Consider the following 8920-nt stretch of genomic DNA (forward strand, 5'->3'; position numbering starts at 1 on the left):
CCAAGACAGCAAATCCCCGTAGACTTCCATGTTAAAAAGGCCAAAATCACAGCAGAAATAAACATGTTGATACAAAAAACATTTTAGGTTTAATAGGTCACTTTTACCTTCATGACAACTGCGGGGGGAAGTGTTTTGCTTTTTTTTTTTTTTTTTTTTTTTTTTTTTTGGAACTCCTCTGTTTCGAAGTAATTTCATCTCAAATTTGGCCTAATTAGGAGAGTGTCCTTTTGATTGACAGGTACCTGATATCCCGCTTCAAGAAGGGGGAATGTAGAACAACTGCCAGTTAACATAGTGACTTAGCTTTAGCCTGCCTACCTCCATTAGCTGGTTAGCTCCTGTTAGCTCGGTTAGCTCTCAGCTACAGGCAGGTTGGAGTTTGCTGGATGTCAATCATCCAGCCCCACGCTCACAGTCCCCCTCTCAACTCTACCTTATTGCCCATCTTTGTATTTTCCAGAAGAGAGGACTGGCGTGACGCTGCCAAGATGGCGATAGTAGGAACCGCCCAATGAGCTTCAGTTCAGCTCTTCAGAAACCTTTGGGTGATGTCAAAGAGGCTTTGTCCATCTTTTTATATACAGTCTATGGCGCTACCACACCTGCATTGCATCCTCATTTCTTCCAGTATGTGGTGTGGATGTGTGGCTCCATCACCAAGCTTTATAGTTCATGCAGAAGTGAAATGAATAATGACAATTATTCTGGCCATCCATTCTGTGAAGAGAATTTTAATTAGCATTGTTCTATTGAAAACTTCCTACACATTTTTACTTTGTTATAGTTTCAAATCAGTAAATTTAAATGCTCAACAGCTAATGTTGCTACTTACCACTTCTTTTCTTGGCAGAGCACAGGAGCTGAAAGAGGGAAGTAGGCCTAACTAACTGCTTAAGAGCTGCAAGAACATACCATGATAACGAGGAGGGGGACGCAGAGCAAAGATAAATTAGTTTTATGCATAGAATGATTTTACATAGTTATATATATATTTTGGACTATAAAGCAGTCTCATGTCTTTTCATATCAATCATATGACGGACGGCCAGCTGACTTAGTATTTAAAGAAGGGTGCTGCACTTAGTATCAGATGGCTACCAACTGGTTCCCAACTGGTCTTGAGGATATCTGACTGCCCACTGCTGCTCCCCGTCTCATCTCCGGGTTTGATTTGGTCTTTTACCCCTAGTGTTTTTGTGAGTTTGTTCACTTTAGTTTTAGAATAATAAACAGCTTTTTTTCCTCCATTCACCTATTTAGTAGTTGTGTTTGTGTCTGGCATTTTGGGTCTGAGTCTCATCAAACATGACAGAATGCTTTATTTGCATTTTTCTGGGTCAAAATGCCCTCCAAACACCTCCTAAAAGGCTTGTCACCATTTCCACATCTTCTAAACTTGCTGATATGTTTAGCATCTCATTGTTTCAAGCACGCACATTTCCTACACTGTGTGTGTGTGAGAGTAAGGCAAAGGTCAGTGCTTTCCCTCAGATGCCCAGAGGAGACATGCCATGACTCTGTCTTCGACAGAGTCACACAAATCTAGCGTTACCTCAGCAGCGCGTTATTAAAGTGTCAGCCTGGCTGCCTCGTGGTCAAACACTCAATAACGGCTCAATCGCTTCTCTTTCCAATTGATGCTTTCACTTCACCGATGCTTCCAGTTGGAAGTCTCTACGGGAAACTGCTTCACAAGTTATTTAAATACAACAGAAGAAATATTCTTCCCTCCCGTCCACGCTCTTCATTGCTGGAATTTATTGTCAATAACTGCAGTTACAGTCCGAAGCTGAAGGCTCCGGCTGGCTTTACTGCCGACTTTAATCAACATAAGCTGAGATGACGAGGCCGTTAACTGAAACGCACAATGCGTGAAGAAGGTTGATGTCTTCACTTCTGAACTTTTTCAGGTTCTCTGAGAATCTATTCACATTTTATATCCATGGAAACCTCCACATGAGAGGTGGTTAACAGCCTGGATAAACCAACACCACAGAGGAAGAGTGAAGCTGAATGAGGGTAATAGATTAGATCCCATTATGCCATTAAATTATGCCCCATGGGCAAAGGAAGAAGAATTGGATTTTTTACGCTATTGCTGGTTTTCACATGGTCAGCAGCAGGCATCTCCCCTCCAGCAGTCTGCACTGTGCACATATGCATCAATCAGTCGGCATGGGATAATGCACATCGTCTGCCTTGGAGGCATTTTTCAGCTCAACGGATTAAACCACCCATGAGTGACATCATCAATTTTCAGCTCAAATAAGGGATTTGGCTGAAAATCCATTGGCTTATCGAATAATAGTGCGAAATAAAGGTCTGGAACTCTGATGTCATAACTATTGTGGACTGATGCTTGATGAGAAGGCCAGCTTTGAATACCCTGCACTGATTATCCAAATAAACAGGATTTGGTTTCCTGCCGAACAGATCAAGACTATTTCATTATTCAGAAAGTAATGATGAAAACTAGAAATTGTAATCATGGAAACTAAGAAAGAGCTTGTCCTGAAAGCAGCTTATTTGGAGATGAAGATGAGTCTTTCAGGTAGACTTAAAATGCTTATAATGTGAATAAAGCTGCGGAGGAGATGTGCTCTAAATACCAAATCCAGGGTTGCTTGGAGGATTATCGCTTGTGGGAACACGGGCAAATCGTTGCAGGAGAATGAATGAGATGTGTTTTCCTTTCTTTATCTTTTCTTTGGAGGAAGGAAAGAAAAATGTTTTGCACTAAAACTCTTGTCTGAGTTTTTCTTTTTGTTGTGAAAAACCACATGCTGAATAATGGGACTCCTTCCTGGAAAGGCATCAGCAGAGTTTCTTCTTTCATGGAACAATTAGGAAAAAAAAATCCTGGTCTTTTCAAACAGGTAAAAGTCCCAATGTGCCTTCTACGCCAACAGTTTCCATAGATACACATTTCCACACATAACCCAGCATGTGCAAAGCTCAATAACCACCAAAGACTAAGTTTACATCAGCATTAGAGCTAGGAATAAATGAGAGCAGACCTCTTAGAAAGAATACAGTCCAAGATACATTTTGATTTAATCCTTTGCTTGTTAACTTGTTTTATTTCGGTTCAGGATGATGTTTTGGATTCGATGTGTTTCATCAGTGTGAATCCCAACATGCTGAGCTGCAGAAGTCAGACAAAAGGACAATTGTTGGTTTTCAGGAAGATCCACAACAAGCCAGAAGTTTGCGCATACTTACCCATTAAATTATGTCGAAACCTTTTTACTGTTCGACTTTCTTCCTGATTCTATCGAGTTACAACGTTTCAGGCGCCCGAACCTACTCATAAAAATGGTGTAAATGAAAGTAAGAAGGAAAAAGGGTCCATCCACAGCTGATCAAGTATCCATCAAGCGGCCTGAACTGTGAGATCTCTCCAGCCAACATAAAACCTGTTGGCTTATCTCTTCTTCTCTTTCTTCCCCTCTCTTCTTCCAATCATGTCTTTTTGCATTTCTTTGATGGATCAGCCACAGTTATTGTTTTCCTTTTGGCTGGTCCCTCTGAAGACGTCACCACAGTGAGTCATCCCATTGGTGAACTGACATGTTTTATGTCAGATGGCCTTCCTGACGCAACCCTCTGTATTTATCCGGCCCTGAGAGAACAGCCGTGTTCCCCCCCAGGGCTGTAGCAGCGTAGGGGAACGGGACTCCAATCGCCAACGACTTTCCGCTTGACACTTTTCCACATTAACTACACCAACCTCAAATGTCTGGTGAATCACACGATACATGAAAAGAAAGTCATGAAAGGAAAGTTTTGCTAGGCTGATACGTCCAGAACAAACAGCAGGAACTCCCAAACCAGAGTTAGGAGTACTAAATTACCTCCTTTTGTTTTTGTTGTCCCGAGAACAAAAGCCAAGTTCTCGTTCCTCCCTGAACCTGTAACAAGCCTCAGTCAGCTGACTGAACCTTACAGGATTCAGAAGACTACATGACAATTTAGTCAAGACTGTGGAAAACTAATTCAAGGTCAAAATAAGCACTGATCACGTTGTTCATGAGAAATAAAATGCAACTCAGAGCTCCATCAACACTCAGGCTTGGCAGCAACTATGTATTGTGGTTATCATTGTTTCAAACTGTTTATAACCAAAACCCAACTATCTGACACCCTAATACCAGCTGTATTACTGTAAACACCTGAAACAAACAGAGCTTTAGAGCTCCTACAAGCCTTTTCAAACTACAGTATTATCGGGAACAAAACAGTAGATGTTTGCTTCATGCATAAGATGCCACAGGTGTCAGTTTACCTGCTGCAGAATCAATCATTTATCATTCAGAGATTTGTTGTTGCATTGAGATACAACTTTATTAAGATGCCTCACTTAATGTTTGTTTCAACTTCATTAATTAAATATGAACATGGAGGCCTGTCGTCTCTCTGCAACGCTCCTCGTTTCCTGAGACATAGTCTTACCCTTTCAAGTACAATGGTGGCCTTTGAAAGTCTACCTGTTTAATGTTTGAACAGCCGCTGCCAAGATCTTTTCTACCATGCCCTCCCTCCTCTGGAAGATTTGCCTCACTTGTCCTTGGCTGATAAAAACGGTCTTCACGCTTGTCCCCTTCCCCGCTACTTGATTGCGAATTGGCTCTCCACTTCCCAGGAGGTGCAGTAAAATTTATTGATAGGAAGGTCTGAGAGCGTGTTGTCCTGTTCGAGATTCATGACCATACACCGGCTACCATATCAAGTGCAAGGGATGAGAGTGCGCCGAACAGGGCCCATCTGAACTTATTCAAATGAGGAAGTGTCTTTGAAGGGATGAGCTTTGTTAGGGGTCCCTGTGGATCTGATGCTGACAGTCTCTCAGGTTTTCTAACAAGGGAAGCCTTGGCATGTGCCGTAGGGCTTATTCACAATCACTTGCTGCACCTCTCTGATCACCCTCTCCATTTCTTTATCTCCCCCCTTTTAATTGTGACCTTGAAGTCCACTTGAGGGTTTTAAAAGGCAAACAAAAAGAGCAAATACAGCATCCGAAGCAGTGTCATCTGTCCACTAAGTCCCTCCCAGTAGTTTGGGGTTGTTTCATCGAGGAAGTTCAGCGATCGACCAGCACCTGCAGTCCTGTGACTGTTGTATTCCATTAAGAAAACTAACACGTAGCTCTCTTTTGGTAGTCATTATCTACCTCATGATAACCACTGAGTTATTAACGGAAGTACCTGATGATGTACTGCAGGAGCAGATAATGCAGCTGATTAACAATCATCACTGTTTAAGTATAATAATATACATCTGCCGCTTTCTTTTCAAGCCACTAATTTAACACTTTGGGATACACACACCTTTTTCTCTGTTTTGCCAAAAGGTTAAAAGGAAAGATCAATACTGTTCTCATTCATCTGTTAGATCCATATCTACAGCCAGCAGACTGGGAGGAGAACTCCCAAAAAATGCTCTCAATAATACTGAAACTCTTAATAATACTGCACCAAAGTGATATTTACTACCTGTGCAGTAACCTGCTACACTACCCAGGTGCAATACTTTATTATATGCAATACGAAACTGATTGGAAGCAATTTTACCACCTGGGAAATACTCATTGCATTATTATTTAATCCCACCGTCACCTTGTACGCTTGTTTTTTGTTTTATTTTTCAATTTTAATTTAGTTATTGTTTCCTAACATTGTTTATTTACTTGCATTGTTTCTACTTTTTCTCACCATCTACTTATATTGAACACTAATAGTACTTTTTATTTTAGTGAGTGAACCAGCTCTTCGCATCCAAAGCATTTTGTTGTATTGTTGACCTTGGGTTCAATTCAATTCAATTCAACTTTATTTATATAGCGTCAAATCACGGCAATGCCATCTCAAGACGCTTTACAGACAGAGGGGAAAACATAATGAAGGCCAATTCATAACAGCCTATATAAGGAAACCAACAGATTGAGTTGAGTCCAACTCAATCTCCCATCTTGAGCAAGCACACTGGCAACAGTGGGAAGGAAAAAAACTCCCTTTTAACAGGAAGGAAACCTCCGGCAGAACCCGGCTCAGGACAGGCAGCCATCTGCCTCTGCTGTGTGGGGGGAAGAGGACAGAAAGACAACAGACAACAGGAACTGCTACTCCCGGCCAGGGAGACCTGCTGAGACAGGAGACATACATGTTAATGATGCAACACTGTTATGGGGGGGGGGGGATAAAAGAGAGAGATAAAGAGAAAAAGAAAGAAGCTCAGTGTATCAGGAAATGTCCCTCAGCAGTCTAAACCTATAGCAGCATAACTAAGGGATGCTAACCATCCCTAGCTATAGGACTTATCAAAAAGATAAGTCTTCAGCCTAGTCTTAAAGGTGGGGAGGGTGTCTGCTTCCCTAACACTAACTGGGAGCTTATTCCATAAGAGAGGGGCCTGATAACCAAAGGCTCTGCCTCCTGCTCGGCCCTTTGAGACTCTAGGAACCACAAGTAAGCCTGCAGTCTGCGAACGAAGTACTCTGCTTGGTATATAAGGAACTATGAGGTCTTTGATATATAGTGGTGCCTGGTTGTGGAGGGCTTTATATGTAAGGAGAAGGATTTTAAATTCTATTCTAGATTCAACAGGCAGCCAATGAAGAGAGGCTAAAACTGGAGAAATATGATCTTTCCTGCTGGTTCTGGTCAGGACTCTGACTGCAGAATTCTGGATCAGCTGAAGGCTTTTCAGGGCATATTTAGGACAGCCCAGTAATAGAGAGTTACAGTAATCTAGTCTCGAAGTAACAAAAGCGTGAACCAGTTTTTCTGCATCACTCCGAGACAGAATGTCCCTAATTTTGGCTATATTACGTAAATGAAAGAAGGCTGTTTTAGTAACCTGCTTAATATGTGGGCCAAAGGACAGGTCAGGGTCAAATATTACTCCAAGGTTTCTCACTGTTGCACTGGAAGCTAAAGTAATGCCATCCAGGTTCATTACAAAACTGAAAAATTTAGCTCTGAGTTTTTCAGATCCAACGAGAATTACTTCAGTCTTATCTGAGTTTAAGAGGAGAAAATTTCTAGACATCCAAGTCTTTATGTCTATGAGACAATTTTGTAGCCTATTGGGCTGATTTGTTTCATCTGGTTTAAAGGATAAGTATAGTTGAGTATCATCTGCATAACAATGAAAGTTTATTCCATGCTGTCTAATAATTTTGCCTAAAGGGAGCATATATAGCGTGAAGAGTATTGGTCCAAGTACAGAACCTTGAGGAACTCCATGACTTACTGTAGTTTGGGAGGAGGACTTGTCATTTACATGAACAAACTGAAGTCTATCAGATAACTATGATTTAAACCAGCTTAACGCTGTACCTGTAATTCCAATCACCTGTTCTAGTCTTTGTAACAGAATGTTATGATCGACTGTATCAAATGCAGCACTAAGATCAAGCAAGATAAGTACGGACACAAGTCCTTTGTCTGAGGCCATAAGAAGGTCATTAGTAACTTTCACCAATGCTGTCTCAGTGCTATGATGAGCTCTAAATCCTGACTGAAACTCCTCGCATAAATTATTTCTGCTCAGGTGGGCATGTAGCTGAGCTGAAACTATTTTCTCCAAACATTGGGTTGAACGTGTATATGACACATAAACAATCTGGAGGGAAACGACTGACTTGGATTCGTCTGCAGGTAACATCACCTGTTTGGTTCATTTCACACCTTCCTTCCACTTTGGTTGCTCCCAACAACGCCTATGGACAATACCAACCTTCCCAGTTTAAGGCCTGTTCTTTGATTCACTGAGGAAAAACCTACAATGAGCAGAAAATGGACTGAAACCAGCTAAAAGGAAGCAAAATGGAAGTTTATTGTCTTCTTTACCAACAAAACAACACCCCATTGAATCAAAATAACGTTCCTAGGACTGAAGTTCACCAGTGACTGAACTGCCTGGACAGCCGGTCCTGTCGACTTGTCAGTCATTCCTGACCAGGCATTATCAAGCCAGTCACCCTGAAACATTCATTGTTTTGAGCTGACCCTTTTTTTAAAAAAGGTCTATTGGAATCAGGGTGGACTCATTTCTCATTTCTGATTCCCAGCTTGTCACAAACAAACCTTTCGACCTCCCTTTCCAAAGCAGTAAGAGCCGATCCAGCTGCATGTTCCCACATATTCCTCCCATCCTGCAAGCACGCTGAATCATCAGGGGTGATTACGCCAAGACTAAGTTACAACATGGAGTTTTTCTTTTTTGTTTGGCATTAGCTGATGTGAAATGATGCAACGGTGCACATTCACAAGTTTCAAATCTTTCTGCACAAAATTGATGTCATGACAACAATTAAAACAATGGATTTCTTTTCTGAATGAAAGATGGAAACATAATCTGAGGTGCTGGGCGTAATGTTTGATTTAAACTTTATTATTCACCTTTTAAAAAACAGTTCACCTGCCTCACATGTGAATTAACTTTTTTTATTTTTTTTATTTTGAATTGCTTTCTTAACACACTGGACCTAAAAATTACACAAAAACCATGAAATCGGTGCTTGCCCGGCCCAGTCTCGTCTTTGTCTGCCCTTCTTTACCTGATTGTTCACACCTGATTGTGTTTTCACTTCATTAGTACCTGCTTATATTCTCCCGTGTGTTTCTGTCTTGTTGCCAGTTCATCGTTTGTGTTTGAATGCATTCAAGCCATAGTTTTGGTAGCTGCTGTCTCTGGTTAAATAAACCTTGTTTTGTGACTCAGTGGATCTGTTTAGTGCATTTGAGTCCCAGCCCTGTCACGTCCTTGACAATAATAAGTAAATCCTCCCATCATCTCGGGATGACAGGATTGATTTCACTTGAAAACAAGATCATTGAGCACGTTGGACTCAACCATGAACGTCTTACACTGGGTTTCATTGATGAAAATAGACTCCATGACAGCTGGGGAGGGG

This window comes from Telmatherina bonti (assembly GCF_933228915.1).
Source record: "Telmatherina bonti genome assembly, chromosome: 20".
Lineage (NCBI taxonomy): Eukaryota > Metazoa > Chordata > Actinopteri > Atheriniformes > Telmatherinidae > Telmatherina > Telmatherina bonti.